We start from the raw sequence: 18,069 nt of genomic DNA, 5'->3' as shown, positions 1-18,069 counted from the left end.
GTGTGGAAGGTGAGGTGACCACTACATTTAATTTTCCTCCATCTTGGATGGCAGGAAAATAGCCAATCAGGGTTAGGGACGTGACCCCTTCCCACAGGAAGTAGTCACTTAGAGGGTCTAGCCACCATAAGTTAGGTGGCCCATTGGCCACTACCAGGTACTCCCTCTAGATCCCTCTAAATGCAGTATTTAGAGGGCATCTCTAAACCAAGCAATCAGATTTGATGGACACAAGAAGACCAGGAACAAAGAAGACTCAAGGCACAATAACTGAAGTCCTGCTGCACAAAGAAAAAGACGCTAAACCCTGCCCTGCTGCTCCAAGGACTCAACAATTGCTGCTGAGGTGTTACCTAGAAACCTGAATGACTCTTCAAAACTCCGGAGTGCCCCAAGGCCTTCTATAATTTGTCAAGAACCTCCCTCTGAGTGAAGGCATAACCAAGGATCTCGTGAAGTCCTGCAAAGTGCCCAGCAGCTGACCAATGAACCAGACCAAGCAGCTCAGGCAAATTCTGTGCAACAGCCCTTAAGGACAAGACCTGTTTGGTGGCACTGCAACTCTCCATGGCTGTGGCGTACTACTACCTGGGGTACCAGACTCCAAACTTTGGACACCCAGAAGCAAAGTCCATGACAGACTCCCAAAAGCCTAGAAGCAAGCACCAATAGAGAGACTTCAGGATACCCAAGAACCACTCCCCAGAGTGGCCCCAGCTGAACTGCAATGTACCCTCAAAGTTGCCTGCTCCTGGCTACAAGGGCCCTATGACTCACGACTCCTGGCTGATCTATCTGCGCAGTACCGGGCTCCCTGGCCCGTGCATCAACAAACCATCTGTGTTCTAGGGGGTCCCTAAATCCTTACAACCTTCACCCTCCAAGGGGGCCCACCAGACTTACCTTTAGGCTCGACATTGCAGAGTGTTTCCAAGTGGTCCCCTTCTACTTTTGGCACCCGCTCCAAGGCCTTCAGCTGCTGATCCCGCTTGAACTGTTCTCCTGGACACTTCGAAGACCTCAACCTAAAAATAGAAGGTGACATTTGTAGGGCATTGCCTGATTATATATGCATTTTTAAAGTTTTTCCCATTGATTCCTGTTGTATGTAATTATGTGCGAAAACAAAACATTTTCTACATTTTGAAAAATCATAACAAAATAAGTACTTACTGTATATTGATAATCTTGGTCTTAAAAATTTTATAATCTGAAGTATTTTTGTAAATTGGTCTTGAGTTATTCTTTGAAGTGTGTTTCCACATTTATTGATACTGTGAGTGCAACAAATGCTTAGCACATCTCCTGGATTAGTCTAGCTGCTTGCACACTCTACCACAAATTTAGAGCATTAAGTGGTCTATTTGTACCTCTGGATACCAAGGTGTAGTTGCTTGTAGTCTCAGTACAGTGCACATCATTTGTTTACACTATATAGAGAGCCAGTCTCCTAGATGCATCAATCAGGCCATTTGCCCATATGCTAATTTAAAGTATAGTGGTTCCATCACAAACATAATTGCGGTTGAACTGACCAGGCCGTATGCCAATCTGCTGAGTCAAGTCATGACCCCTTTGTCCCGTGGGACCACTGTAAATCAAAACTGCTGTTTCAACTCGTAGCGGAGCCTAATCTGAATATGGGCAATCATAAATTTGCAATAGCCACGACCAGTAGGCAGAGCCATGGGACTCAAAACTGTGCTGTGACAATGCAAGAGTGGCAGCTTTAGGATAGATCTATGTCATGGGTACTCACAAACATTTTCCCAGGGGCTGCACTCTTTGGTCTGTGATGTGACCGAAGGCCGCATTGATGCCAGCAGGGTGGCGGTCGGAGGGCTGGTGGTGGGGAGGGGTAGTGGTAAAGTGGTTGTAGGGTAAGTGAAGCGTATACCTCTAGTGTCTGAATTGCGCAATGTGAAACCAGAAACTTGGGTATAAATCCCAGCTTCTCCACTTAACCAAATTGTGTGATTCTAGGCAAATGTTTGACTTCACTTTTCCTCCTTTTTCTTCATCATCACATATGAAAACCTTGAAATACGTCTTCAGGATGTATGCTGCATAATACCTTCTGTGTCTGATTTAATAAAATATAATGTTCATGTACAATAGAAACCCAGCCTTCCCAAAGAGTTCACATAACAGCTGGCTTGCCTCTGATTTCACAGTTCACATTGTTGTCAGGGTGTGGGGAAAAGGGTTTGAAAGTTTCTTAATTTATGTTTGAAAACTATCACTTCTAAGTGCAGTGATATAATTGTGTGTATTAAGGTGAAATGGTTCTGCAGGTTCATAAAATGCACTTTTTGAATTTCAAACAGATCATACTTTTATATTTTTGCTGCACAGTGTCTTTAATAATGAAGGTGTTTCTAAAGTTGAGTTCCAGGACACCCTAGTTACTCCCGTTTCAATTAGTCTCCAATTAAATACTTGCCAGTTTAGTTAACAATGCTTAGTGCTGGTGCCAAGTCGAATAAACAGCAGCACAGTGCTGCTGTTGACCTGGGGCCGCATGTAAATGTCAGGAGGGCCGCATGCGGCCCCCAGGCCGTACTTTGAATATCACTGCTCTATGTATTAATTGTGTATGTCATATTTAACTTCATGTTTGTATATAAAATACTACGTTTTTCATAAAAGCTAGTCTCTGAATAGTTATTTAATGTGGCTGCTGGATTTATGTTGAGTCTTCAGTCTGTGTAAACCTTACACCTACCCCTACCCCTAGAAGCCTTGGACTGCTCGGCCCATGCTACCACTGAGAGTTAAGTGCTAAAAGGTTACTTAGCCAAGTTGCTCAGGACCCATAGCAGGTATGACTCTGGGACATAAGGAGTAAAAGGCATCAACGGCCTCTGGTTGGGCCCAGTAGCCCCTGCTTTCCCTGTTACCTGCAGAGAGGGGTTTGGACAATATGTTTCTGTGTTGTGTTCTCCTCTTTGGCAACAAAATTCAGCAAATTTGTATTTTTACTTAGTGGCATGAAAAGTTAGTAAATCTGGGCCATACTAAGATGTTGAGTTGCACCACCAGGGAAGTTTATGCATCTAACTCTTAATAGAACTTCTGAATATAGAAGTCAGTTTCCCCAACTAATGTTTGTATACACCAAGCACACACACACTCAAATACAATTGTAGAGTGTTAATTCTTAAGCAGACATTTAAAACTGTGCAACAAGCATCACAGATGAGTGCACCGTAGTTTAATTTAAGGCCCTGATTTGATTAAAGATATTAATGTGCTCTTTACTTCTTAGGTCAGGCTAACACTCCAAGATCCCCATGTTAGGACAGTTTTGTTTTTTGCTTATATTTTATTTTTGATTTGATAGAAAAGGTCAGCCCATCTGACCCCATCATGGGTAATAGGTGGTTACCTAGGAAAAGGGCTGGCTATCACCCCCCTGGACTTGTAAATTCATACTTACAGCCCCTCTTTGAACTTGTTGGCATTATGGCTGTTACACACTCCAATTTAGTGATGCTCTGCTATTTTACTCTATGGTCAGACTCAGACTCATCCTCTGCACCCAGGAACCTACAAGGGTCCTGTGAGATTTTTTAGGACTGTGTCAGCTAATCCACACCCCAACCCATAAGGGAGGCCTTATTTTGAACCTCATCTTTGCTATGGAAGGACTAGTTTTAGTACACAACATTTCACTCATCTTCTAGACCGATCACTCCCTGATCTCTTTCCACCTTCAGGGTTTTGACGTGGCTCCCTTGAAAACGTCCATGGTTAGGACCCGCTGTAGCTGGGCCTGGAGCAAGTTTAAGACACTTAGGTCCAAATTTACAAGGCCCTTGCACCTACTTGCGCTTAATCTTTTTACACTAATGACATTAAGGAGGCCATTTTACCATGCCATATTTTACAAAGTGGCTCAATACTAGCATTGCTCCACTTTGTAACCCCTTGCGCCGCATTATACCTGTGCCAGGTATAATGTATGCAAGAGGGATGTTCCCATGCAAGGAAGCCACAAAAAATGGTGCAGTGAAATCTATAAGATTTCACTGCAACATTTTTTCCTTCATTTTTAACGCCTGCTCGGGGCAGGGATTAAAGTGACGGGCCCATAGTTACCTACGGGCCGCACTAGTGCTTTGCTGCAGTAGCGCCATAAGTTATGGCACCAATTCAGAAAAGTGCCAAAATAGTGTCATAAATGATTACACTATTGTGGATCGAACACCAAGGTGCACCGGATTGTAAATATGGCGCAACCATGGCATTGTTAGGTGGGGCAAGGGTACCACAAGAAAAGTGGCGCATCGGGACCAATGTGCCACTTTCTTGTAGATCTGGCCCTTAACACGAGTGACTCCATCTTTAAACTGCGTCTGGGTTTTGAGGTCCATCGAGGACAACTATGCCACATTGAAGAAAGCCATTGTGACGCCCATTCTGAAAAAGCATTCTTTGGATGTACCTCTTGAGCAATTATAGGTCAATATCTCTACCTTACCCTGTGAAAGGTCTGGAGCAGTGTGTAAGTAGAGCATTGTCCCTATATCTGTGAGCCAACAATCTGCAGGAAGGGGAACAATTTGGTTTCCGGCCAGGGTATGGGACAGAGACAGCACTGCTCATGGCCATGAACAGGCTTAGAATACAGGTTGACTAGAGGCATTTAGTGGTCTTGATTTTGTTGGACCTCTCTGCTGCATTCGATACGATCTCACAATACACTCCTGCCCCGGCTGGCCAAATTTGGTATTGGCAGGGCAGTTCTGAAATGGTTCTGTTGTTATCTATTGGACAGATACCAGGCAGTTGCACTCCCTCCTTTTCAACTGGGGTTTAGGAATCTGAACCAAGGTTTGCCCCAGGGCTCTGCTATCAGCCCAATTCTTTGCAATATCTATTTGGCCCCTTTAATTTTACTGATCAAATCCTACAATTTGCAGTTGATCAATTATGCTGACAATACACAACTGATTCAGTTGTTGGTGCACAGCCAGGAGTTGGCCTCTTTTCATGACTGCATGCAGGAGATCAGGTTGTGGCTTAATTCTAATTCCCTCATGTTTAACAGGTACAAGACCAAGTTGCTATGCTGCCCAGGCAATAAAGTTGTGACAGGGCTTCCCCTATATTTCTGTCCATTTCCATCACATGGTGATATTACACCTGAGGGCAGGGTTTGGAAACTGGGTGTTCTGTTTGACACCAAGATCAGCATGGAGAGACGTGAATTTATCAGAGGGCACTTGCTGTGCACTCTTCAGAGCTTTGTGGAAGATTCTCTGGTGCTCCCTCCCTCAGTTAGAGCTCTTGTGATACGCAGTGTCATTCTTAGTTGACTCTACTACTGTCATGCCCTTCTGCTAGGTGCCCCAGACTACCTGTTACTCCGGTTGTCAAGAGTACAAGGGATGGCTGCCAAAAGTGCCCTGAATAGTCCTAGAAGGGCATCTGCCTCCTTTGCATTGAAGGAGTTACACTGGCTGCTATTAAAACAAAACACCTCTTTCAAGTCACTCTGTATTGTGTTCTGCGCTCTGCAGTGTTCAGGCCCAGCCCCTTTACAAAGTTGTCTGAAGAGGTATATTCCAAATAGGGAACTCCGGTCTTCCTCAGCTAACCTAGTTCATGTGGCCAAGTTTAGGAGAGCCAGACAAGGTGGTCGGACTTTTATGGTCAGGCCAGCCAGATCTTGGAATCAGCTCCCAGCCTCTCTTAGATCATTAATCGACCTCCTGCAATTTAGAAAAGTCCTTATAACCTGGCTCTTCCCCACAAAATTTGGCAGAGTCTTATAGCAGTTTGGTTGAGCAATCAGTACACCTGTCTTCTGTTTATATTAAGTACCAGGATACCAGTTTGGTGGCTGTGTGCTTTAGAAATGTCAAAAATAAATAATAAATAAATAAAAGGGGAGAGTTCACTAGTAGAATATGAGATATGATTATCCTCGCTCCAGTCTTATTTTTTGAGTTTATAATTTCATAATTAATTTTGCAGGAGTGCAGTGGAGTAATGTAGAAGATATCTAAATGCACTTTTTGTGTATTCTGTACCGGATTTCAGAAACATAGTTCTGACAGTTATGTAATTTACATAAAGCAATTATCACTGTGTCACAACTATTGCTTCAAAGTGAGAAAACAATAATATTGTGCATAGAGATAAGTGTTTTTATTTAAAACAATGGGTACTCCCTTGATATTATACATGTGATTCACACGTTCCACTGTTCTAATTTTCAGTGTAGACAGTACAGATGCCTAAATGCCAGTCTTTTAGTCTATCATAATGTTGGTGCGGCCTATCTTTAGTATTAGTCCATGAGCCAGGTCCCCAAATTTAGGCCACTGGTAGCACTCGGGATGGGTTCTAGCATGATTTTTTTGCAAGGTATGGATACCTAGAGATGGAAAATATATGATAGCAAGTCTCTACTTTTTGCTTTTTTCTGATATTATTGGATTAGCAACCATAGCCATTAAATTTTTTTTTCTTCATATTTTTATTAAATAGCATAAATATTCATCATAATATGTGGAAACATAAATCTAATTCTGCCAGACTAGTTAAATTCAATATAATTTTGAAATAATTATGATTAATAATTGTAATAATAACAATACAGTCCTTAAAATAATAACAGTACAACTTAGTTGTATTCCTCATATAGTGATAGAGATTATATGCATAATTTAGACTTTCAATTTCAAATAATAAAGTTGTCACATTTTACATAGGCAATGTGTGTCATGAGTAAACATAAATACAATTTTATCATTCACATTTGTCGTCATCATCTTCTTCTTCTGAATAGGTGTCATCATTCTCTGCGTATGTTTGATGTCACTGTAATGTTAGTGCACTTGAGATAATTTAGACAGCAGACACATGTTGGCAGTTTGCAGTTCCTAATACAGTTGCAAGCTAGTGGATCTAACACAGCCTGAGGTGCTGGCTGCCCCTCCATCCTGTCCACCACCAGTTGCTCTGCTCCCTCGTGTTTTTCGAACGTCAATCCTCTCAGAATTGGACTAGGTGTCTGTGGATCATTCTGAGGACATCTCTTACTCATAGTGGCTTGAGAATTTGCACACTCGGCATGTTTCTTCAGACAGTTCCTGCAAGGAGGAAGTTGATGACTGTCTATCTCAATTTTCTTTGTGCAGAATTGGTGATATATGAAGTCATTCACATGATGAATCAAAGATTTTAGTGCAAACAGCAACCACAACAATTATTCAAATTTGTCCATTAGTTCTTCACATTTGTCTCCAAGTGAAAAAATGTTTCCTGTGTATGTTCTCTTCGTAATTCTTCTCCACCCAGAGAGTAAATTACAACTAAGCTAGTCTCAGCATATCTTCATACAGACACTTGTGTACTTGAACTGCACGATTGTACATACGACCTTGTAGTACTGATGATATTGATCCTTCTGCTTTCTTGTCTGCTTCATTGCAAAGGTCGCAAAGGCTAGTGTCCTGAAACCTTTTTCCAAGAATGGACATGACATTGGTAATGGTCGGCCCATTTGAAGAATTAATCCGTTGTTCACTGCTTTATGTTTCTACACAATCTCAGTTGCTTTTGTGTAGAGCATTTGATCCATGACCACTACAATTTTTGCCAAATGCAGTGATTCCATTATCAGCTGTGACTGCTTAAAAATTTCAGAAACAGTTGTCAACTCAGTTGCAGGGTCATCAATGGTGGGCAATTAGCCAATGGAATCCTGCAATACACTAACTAGGTCTCAAGTACTGATGTTAAATCCTGTCCAACTTGGTATTATCTGTGCAAGGTTCGGTTCTTGTCTGTAAAAACCCAGATTACGTTCTTATTTTATGCAAGCTTCAATTGGGCAACACATTCCGGTATGACTTTGGTACTTGTTATCAATGGCTGAGGCCCAACTCGTTCACCAGAAACAATTCTTCAGTATTTGTGGTAGTCAATTGTTAGACTTGAAATCCTTGGTGTGGTCTACCCTAACTTTTTACCACTGCTTCCCAGGTTAATGATGGGTGCTGGACTCTGTTTTTGCTGTTTTGGATGCTCTGGACTCTTTACCACTGCCAACCAGTGCTAAAGTGCAAGTGCTCTTATGTAAAATGTATGTATAATTGGCTGATCCATGATTGGCATATTTGATTTACTAGTAAGCCCCTAGTAAAGTGCACTAGAGGTGCCCACGGCCTGTAAATCAAATGCTACTAGTGGCCCTGGAGCACTGGTTGTGCCACCCACACTAGTAGCCCTGCAAACATGGCCCAGACCTGCCACTGCACTGTCTGTGTGTGCAGTTTTCAACTGCCAATTTGACTTGGCAACTGTACTCACTAGCCAGGCCTAAACCGTTCCTTTTTATACATGTAAGACATCCCTAAGTTAGGCCCTAGGTAGCCCCATGAGCAGAGTGCAGTGTATGTGAAAGGTGGGACATGTACTGCTGTGTTTTACATGGTCTAACAGTGAAATACTACTAAATGCAGTCTTCACTGTTGCAAGGCCTACCTCTCTCATAGGTTAACATGGGGTCTGTCTTTAAATACCTTTAAAGTGCAGATTCCCTTTGAGAGCAGATAGAAATATGGAGTTTCAGATTTCTGAACTCACAATACATCTTTTAGTAAAGTTGGATTTTAGAATTTTCGTTTAAAAATGCCACTTTTAGAAAGTAGGCTTTTTCTTGCTTACACCATTTTGTGGCTCTTTCTGTTTGTGGATTGCCTGTCTGGGTCAGTTTGACAGTTGGGCTGTTTGTGAATCCCCTCTAGACAGTGAGTCAAAGGGAGCTGGGGTGTAGCCTGCATATCCTGATGAGCCATCTGTGCCAGATTGGAGAGAGGAGTGATCACTTACACCTGAATGTGCTGTGCCTGCCCTCTCACGATGCAGTCTCCAACCCTTTGGTGTGGGTCAGTGGCCTGTCCTGGCCTGGGTAAAGGAAGGATCTTGTGAACAACAGAGACTTTCCTTTGAAGTAGGCCATCTTCAAAAGCAGAAAGGGATATACGTATGGGACCAAAATCCCCTGAAAATTAGATCACTTCTGGAACCAAGAGGAACCTCTGCCAAGGAGAAGAGCTGAAGAGCTGAGGAGGAGTGCTGCCCCTGGCTGTGACTGTGCTTTTTTGGACTATACTGCAGTTGCTGCTTCTGCCTGTGAAAGGGGACAAAGACTGGACTTTGTGGTATATTCCTGCTTGTGAAGAATCTCCAGAAGAGGTATTGGGGAGACCATGCTAAGGGTGGGCAGGGTCCCTCTCAGTAGAAAGGGGGGCTAAGGGTAAGCAGGGGGAGTTCTCTAAAGGGCCCCAAGCTAGCTCCCAGGGTAAGGATTCCTAGCCCCCCCAGTGAGAAGAAACCATGGTTCTCCAAAGGGAAACCTATGGAGGGGGGGTCCCTGCAAGTGCTTTGCATGTGACCAGGTGGGTCATATGAGAGGGGACCCCAAATGTCCCAAGTGGACACTGACACCCACTGGTGCTCTGTCACAGGGTTTGACACCATACTGTCGCTAGACTGTCTAGCGACAAAATATTAGAATTAGCATAATTTTGTGAGAGCGCCACCCAATCTTGCATCATTCAGCGACAATGATATGCAAGCTAGGGGTTCCCTTCCAAAAAATGACGCTAACCCTCAAGCGCCACATTTACTGCCTGACGCAAAAATGAAGCACATTAAGGAACCGGTCCCAGAAACCGACGCAAAGTCCGATTAACATCATATTTTAACACCTTATCCGACCAGGCATTAAATTGAGGCCCACACACTACTACATAAGGAAAACACACAGAAGGTGCATTGGCAACCCACTGGACAGCATGGAACTGTTAATGCTCTAGCTTGACACATGCCGCAGATGTCAGAGATGACAATAGGTCCTACCAGCACCACCTCAGCAACACCAAACACTACCACAGCAGCCACAAAGGCAGCACAGAAGGCGGGAGAGGATATTTCGACAGCGCTCAACCCTCCTTGTGCTCAGGAAATAAGATGTCATCAGAACCTACCATCTGAAGCGGGAGACGATAGTACAACTACTGCACCACATTGCACCAGACATCACTGCAAGAGTAGAAACTCCAACAACTATTTAAACCATGACCTAACTCCTGGCAGTCCTCCATATGCTGGCATCAGTATTGTTCCAGACAACTGGCGCACAAGTGGGTTCCTTCCAAAGGTTCTGGATGCAATAATCTGCCTCACACCCCACCACATCTGCTTTCCCAACACCCAGAAACTTCAGCAGGAGATGAAGCAAGGTTGCTATCAAGTTGCTGGGTTCCCACATGTGCTGGGTACAATGTCCTGCACCCATGTCCATCTTGTGTCACCTGCTGCAACGGAACACCTCTTCAAGAACACAAACACACACATTCCATACATGTGCAGGCTACTGTGGTCCACTGTGGGCTCTTCACAAACATCCTAGCCAAATATCACAGCAGCATCCATGATGCCTACGTATTCTAGCCTCTACCATCAACAAGTGTTTCCAAGATGGACAATATGGCAATAGCCTACTCGTAGGTAAGCCACTAAATCAATCATTACACAGACAACACATCAATCTTGTAGGACAAACAATGCATACACAACTCTAAACACACATGAACAGGGGAACATAAATGTACAGACAACAACACATATGCCTCATGCCACACTATACTGCACTCATTGCACATCACACACACATACACCCATATGTACATAATACAGGCACAACCTGACTGGCACACCACGTGAAGGACAGGTAGAGCTATGTCCCATTTGTACAGAGGCTGGGACCAAACTGCTACAAGTGTCCACTGGTTGACAACTAAAAACAGATCCCACAAACATAACACCTAACAAGAAATAGCTCAGCGATGTGAATGGCATTGGCCATGTCAACGTAAAATAAGTCACATATAGGCATAGCTCCATATCTGTCTGTTTTAGAAGCTTCCGGCGGCAGCTATATAAAATAACATCCAAGTATTGCCATCACTAACTACATATTACCTAAACATATCAGACGTACTCATTATGTCCACCTTCACCTGTCCGGTGCATTGTGTTGCACACATAGGAGTACAACTTCACCAGCCATTACAGACCATGTGTAGGGATGGACACATCACAGTACTCCTACAATCATACCTGGTAATTCCACAACTCCCTAAGGGTACCAACAGGGCACTGTGGGAGCTGCACTGCTAACAATGTACTGGGAGAGGCCAGAGATACCTGTGAATTAGGAGACATGGGACGTAACAGGATTGGTCATGAGGTGCAGGGCATTGCAGAAAAACACATAATTACCTCTCCTGTCACACAGGTGTCTGAAAAAGCATGAAGACCTCAGTAAACAAATCATACAACGGTGTCACATTGTGCCCATGATCCAAAAGCTGATACACGTGGCAGCCGCAAACATCAAAGTTTTGTTCAAGGGAGATTTTCCAAGGGAAAAGGGGTGGGAATCACATGCTACCCACAAGGCACAACACCTGTGTCATGGCACACAACACACAAAATAGGTTCCAAATCCCAGAACATCACTCATCTGCAGAGCCAAAGCGAAGGGAACGAGGGCCACATGTCAGGAAAGTGGTGCAACATCAACAGCAACGCCACTGTAATTGTGCTCATTTGCCGTACACTACTGCCACCATGTGGGCGCCATATACAATAAACAGTGCAACTCGGTGCAGAGTAGGTGCAATAGTGTCAAGATAATGGATGCCGTAGTTGGACTCTGTAGGAGTATGGAGAACATAGCTGATCATTTCATGTACAGTACTTAGAGACCCATTGAAAACTATGGTGTGCCCCCTCCTAATGCCTGCCCTGTGCAGGTGTTGAAAGTGACTGTGATCAATCATGTTTAGGGATCTTGGAGAATCCTCTGCACAAATTCTGCTAGTCCACCTATTGTGTGAATCTCACCCTGGTACACATGATGCCTGGGACAGGCATAATCTGCCACAAAGGGTCACTAAGTGTTGCACTGCATGCATAGTGCCACAAGGTAACATGGTGGCCTGTGTTTGGCCTTAAAGGGCTACCATAGTATCAATACAAAGGACACTATTGTGGTGCAAGTAGGTGATAGGTTCCACTATCATCAGGATACAGCCTCAAATATGGACAACACAACAGATTGGGCATGATTCCTACTTCGGCAGAGGGCATTACTCCGTCCCAAATGTGACGGTTATCCCGCCGGCCGAATTACGAGTCCATTATATCGTATGGAACTCGTAATTTGGTGGGTGGGATATCCATCACATTTGGGACAGAGTAATCCCCTCCGCCGAAGCCGGAATCAGGCCCATAATTTGAATGGTCGGACTGTCAGTCCAGATTTAATTTGACAATCACCAGGTCCCTGAGCCACAACCCATGATAGTAATGTGTACCACCACACACCAATGTAACCATTTAACAAAACAGGATCACACAGAATACCAGATGCAAATCTGAGTCATCATTCCAAGTATTGCCATACTAACATCTGCCATGGCACATACGTCACCACAAATATGCATGACAGACACATATTCTCACATTACTTTACAGCCGACCAAGGTTACGGCATCCAGCCATGAGTGATGACTCCTTTTGGCAACCCGACACTGGAGAAAAAGTGGGCATACACTGAAGGGCACAGAAGGACACGAAACGTGGTGGAGAGGACATTTGGGGTCCTGAAGCCACGGTTCAGGTGCCTGACCCTGACAGGTGGAAGCCTATTGTATGCAATATCCCTGGTATACAATATGATCCTTGAATGCGCAATCTTACATAGCATATGTATTCGGACTAATGTCCCCTGGAATGAACTGGTAGATGTCCCCAGTGAAGCGGAGGATGACAATGGTGCAGCACAGGTGGAGGGGAACAACTAAACACTGCTGCAGTAGTTCGCAGGAGACAACAAACTGTACTGAACTTCTACACCTAGACACTGTACAACAAAATACACCCTGTAAATATCGCCATTAAATCATTTTGCACCAGATTGCCCATGGGGTACTCATTGTCAGCTACATATACCATTGGAAAGTTGCTCATACCTCAGAGAACAGAAACAAATTACACAACAGTTACAAAGAATGTTGGACCAGCAATACTCCATACTTCGCTAATCAAAAAAATTAGGCCTGGCCCCTGCACATCAATCCAAAGTCGGCAGGCCTCGTCAGCCTTCATAGGAAAAAATTACACGCATGACTGTCATGGGTCAATTTTTTTCAGTCAAACGCCAATACTCCACCCTTTGCTAATCAACAAAATGACGTCTGGCACCCTGTCGACAGTCCTTGTCAGCATTAGTGGGGAAAATACCACGCATGACCGTCATGCGTAAAAAGAATGATGCATATCAGAAAACATGATGCACACTCCCAGGAAGTGATGAAACAGGACTTCCTTGCTGCAAACATTGTTAAAGTGAGTTCACTTTCACTTTTGCTTTACAGTGTTTTTGTTTGTGATTGTGACAGGGTGTGTGGAGCTGGTGCTGGTCAAGGAGTGGTAGTTTTTAAGAGTTTTGTGCTGTGTCCTGTTGTTGTCCTGTCAATTTTGTCATTTTGCTGAGTCTTGTGTAATGTTTTGGTCCTATCAAAGTAATTGTTTTATTGGGTGTTTGTCTTGGGGTGCCGTAGTCTATTGGGGTATTTGGGGTTACGTAGGGTTTTGTTTTATTATTTTTGGGGCAATTTTATTTGCAGTGAGGGAAACTGAAATATGTCAGGGAAGGGGAGAGCACAAAGAAAGAGTGGAGAAGAACTGGGAGGGTTCACCTGGCTGGTCAAACACTATCTCCCTGTGATTTTGAGTGTGGGAAGCCGGGTCATCCAAGGTGATCCACCACCTATGGCGGATCTTTGGTGTTGTGCGTACCGACCACCAAATCACCTTTGGGCAGACCTCACTGCACGAGAGGGAGATCTACTGGATCACCTGTTGATATGGATTGGAGGACCAATTTGTGAGTACTCCTTTCACATGGCAACATCCTCATTTCCATGTGCATGACAGGGAGACATAGGGGGTCATTACAACCCTGGCGGTCGATGTTAAAGCGGCGGTAAAACTGCCAACAGGCCGGCGATAAAAAAAATGGAATCACAACCGTGGCAGAAACCGCCAACATAGACAGCCACTTTAACACTCAGACCACCACGGCGGTACAAACAAACACCGCGGCGGTAACCGCCAACAGACAGGCGGAAGACAATGTTCCGCCCACTGTATTACAACAGTCCAATCCGCCACCTTTTTCGGTGCGGATTCACCGCAAACAAAAACACGGCGGAAACAGGACTTGGAAGGGAAAACGCTCACCTCTACACACCCCACGAGGAACAAGGACGCCATGGAACCCGAGCTCCAGATACTACCAGCCTTTATATTCCTGCTCCTCTACCAGGAACAACAAAGACGGTGGCAAAGACCACATGAGTACTGCACCTACAACACGGGGAGGTAAAAAAGAGTGACACACACACGCAACACGCAACACTCCCACCCCCACCCCCACCCTCACCCACTACAACACACACACAAGTACATGTTGATACATTACATTAACAACCCCCAAACCCCCCTGGAAGAATGCAAGGACAAAAGGAAATGAGTCGAACGTTTGTAATCTATTCAAATACAGTAATCAAATATATATATATATATATATATATATTTACACTATAACAAATATGTACACCAAGAATACAAGTACAAGGTATTTCACCATCATAGTCCGTGGACCACTGGGCCCAAAATGCATGGGCGAGGCCCACACTCAATACCCGATCAAAACGGAGAGAACACTGCTGGGGTGTCAGATAGAAATACAACAGGCACCTCAGGTGGAAGGAAAGGGGGGCACCTCAGCCGGATGAGTGTACGACACCAGATCCACAAGGGGGCTCCATGCCCACTGCTGTATCCTGGGGAGTGCAAAGCCACAGTCTCACAAGTCTTTCCAGTGGGTGGGTTGCCCACTGCTACATTCTGGGGAGTGCAAAGCCACAGTCTCACAAGTCTTTCCGGGGGTGGGTTGCCCACTGCTGCATCCTGGGGAGTGCAAAGCCACAGTCTCTCAAGTGGATACCAGTCTCCACTTGTTCTGGAGAGGGCTTTCTGCCCAGAGTGCTTCATCCTGCCAAGGACAGAGGTAGTGGATGCCAAGGACAAAGGTAGTGGATGCCTTACTCCACTCGTTCTGGAGGGGGCTTTGTTCCCAGAGTGCTTCATCCTGCCAAGGACTGAGGTAGGGGATGCTTTAATCCAATGGTTCTGGAGGGGGCTTTGTGCCCAGATTGCTTCATCCTGCCAAGGACAGAGGTAGTGGGTGTAAATCTCCACTGGTTTTGGAGGGGGCTTTGTGCCCAGAGTGCTTCATCCTGCCAAGGACAGAGGTAGTGGATGTAAATCTCCACTGGTTCTGGAGGGGGCTTTGTGCCCAGAGTGATTCATCCTGTCAAGGAAAGAGGTAGTGGATGCCTTACTCCACTGGTTCTGGAGGGCGCTTTGTGCCCAGAGTGATTCATCCTGCTCGTGGCGGCTTCAGTAGCGTCGGAACCTTTGGCGCTCATTGGCCTGCGGTGCTGGTGGTGGCAGTGTCCTGTCCAGCGGTGCTTGTGGCGGCGGTGTCCTGTTCAGAGGTGCTTGTGGCGGCGGTGTCCTGTTCAGCGGTGCTGGTGGCAGCGGTGTCCTTGGCAGCAGTGCTTGTGGCAGCGGTGTCCTGTTCAGCACTGCTGGTGGCGGTGGTGTCCTGTTCAGCGGTGCTTGTGGCGGCGGTGTCCTGTTCAGCGGTGCTTATGGCAGCGGTATCCTTGGCAACGGTGCTTGTGGCGGCGGTGTCCTGTTCAGCGGTGCTGGTGGCGGTGGTGTTCTTGGCAGCGGTGCTTGTGGTGTCCTGTTCAGCTGTGCTTGTGGCGCCGGTGTCCTTGGCAGCGGTGCCTGTGGTGGCGGTGTCCTGTTCAGCGGTGCTGGTGGCGGCGGTGTCCTGTTCAGCGGTGCTGGTGGTGGTCTTGTTCGCCGTGCAGGTTTTCGCAGACTTGCCTGTTTTTCTGTACCCCTTACCCACCTTGGATGGTGGCGCAGCTGTATTCACACTCCAAGCTGTACCCCTGGGAGAGGCTTTGGTGGTAGATGTTTTGCCTCTCTCCTGCCGGGCACTGGCCAACTTTTTGTGCTTTTGAGGTGGGGGACTGTCCGTGGTCTGGCTCCTTGGCACACTGGCTGCCCTGCTGCCTGGCGCACCCCAGAAGCCGGTTACTACTGGCACCACTGTTCCTGCAGATGTTGTGGCTGAGGTGTTGGGTTGGGACCTGGAAAGGCGGGCCCTAGGAGACTAAAGGGTGGGGGAGGTGAGGGGAAGAGGTCATGGACAGGAAAAGTTTTTTGGACACACTGGGATGGGTAGATGGAGGGGGTTTGTGAGTGGAGGAAGAGATAGTGGTTGTAGGAGCTGTACGTTTGCTGACTTTGGGTGAAGGTGCATGGGCTGGAGGATGTTGTGAGGTGGATGGCTGTTGGGTGGGAGTGTGGCTGCATTTGTGTACCTTGGGAGGTGGGCTCACAGACACACTAGGAGAGGACACAGGGGATGTGTGAATGGTAGTGGGGGTGGTGACTGCACGTGAGCGGGGTATGGTGGTGGGTGTGCTGGTGATGGGGGTAGTGGCTGAAGATGTAGTGCATGCAGGTGTGAGTGAAGACGAGACTGGGAGGGAGGAGAGAGACGAGGAGGAGGGGGACACAGTGGAGGAAGTGGCTGTTGTTATGTCTGCATGTGTAGGATGCTTGCGTGAGTGCCTGTGGGAAGTGTGGTGCTTATGTTTGCCTGAGCTTCCCTTGTGTGTTGACGTGTGTGCATGCTCGTCTGATAGTGTGCTTGGGATAGGCTGAGGTACAGGGGTTTGGGTCTGGGTGGAGGAAGTTGGAGGGGGGAGGCTAGAGACAAAGACAATGGCTGACATCAGTGCTGAGGCCAGAGACTGAAAAGCTCGCTGTTGGGCTGCCTGACCAGAATGAATGCCTCCAGGTATGCATTGGTGTGTTGCAACTTCCTCTCTACACCAAGGATGGCATTCAAAATGGTAGACTGCCCAACAGTGAGGGACCTGAGGAGGTCAATGGCCTCCTCACTGAGGGCAGCAGGGCTGACTGGGGCAGGGGCTGAGGTGCCTGGGGCAAAGGAGATGCCCCCCTCCTGGGTGAGCGGCCATGGGACACACGCTGAGGGGCTGTTGGGAGGGCGGTGCTGCTAGGAGGGGTGGCGGCTGTACCTGTTGATGCGGGGGGCACAGAGGGGCCTGCCACCGCAAGGGAGCTCCCATCAGAGGAGGAGTCCATCTCTCTGGTCTCAGCTCCTGTCCCCGCCGTGGAGCTCCCCTCGCCATCCATCCCACTGGTGGCTTCTGACTCCATTGTGTCGCCCTCCAGGGCCATGTGGGATGCAGCTCCCTCCTGCTCCGGTGGCACTGCTCCTCCACCTGATGATTTTAATGCACACAAGAACGGGGAGACCACAAAAAGGGGGGGTAGACAGAAGAAAGACATGCTGAATGCATCCAATACCGCTACAGTTGACGGACACTACAGACACAGAAGCCCCCTGCACTACGCCGTGCATTTAGAGTTCCCTAATTATTCACAGGAACATGGGTTACAAGGCCTATGCCCGATTGCTGCACACATGGAAGTCACAGGAGCCTGACTAAGTGTAGTTGGCTCTGAACACAGGTGGGGTGGTGTGCCACAGGGCCAGCCTTAAGAAGGGACCTTGCCTACTAAACTCGCCCTGGCCTAGGGGAACCCACAGCCCACCTCCCCCACCCAGACACCTACAATGCGCGCTGAATCAGCAGAATGAAAGTGTACTCACCCCCTTGTGGCTGCTGTGATGCCCTCAAGCGCCCCTCCAACTCCGGATACGCCACTGCCAGGATCCGGAACATCAGGGGGGTCATGGTGCAATGGGCACCCCTCCCACGTTGGGAAGCCATCCCCAGCTGGGCCTCCGCCGTCTTCTTGCTCCAGTGGCGAATGTCCTCCCATCTTTTCTGGCAG

This window comes from Pleurodeles waltl, chromosome 7 (assembly GCF_031143425.1).
Source record: "Pleurodeles waltl isolate 20211129_DDA chromosome 7, aPleWal1.hap1.20221129, whole genome shotgun sequence".
Classification (NCBI taxonomy): Eukaryota; Metazoa; Chordata; class Amphibia; order Caudata; family Salamandridae; genus Pleurodeles; species Pleurodeles waltl.
The sequence above is the reverse complement of the archived record's forward strand: the minus strand, read 5'-3'. Positions refer to the sequence as shown.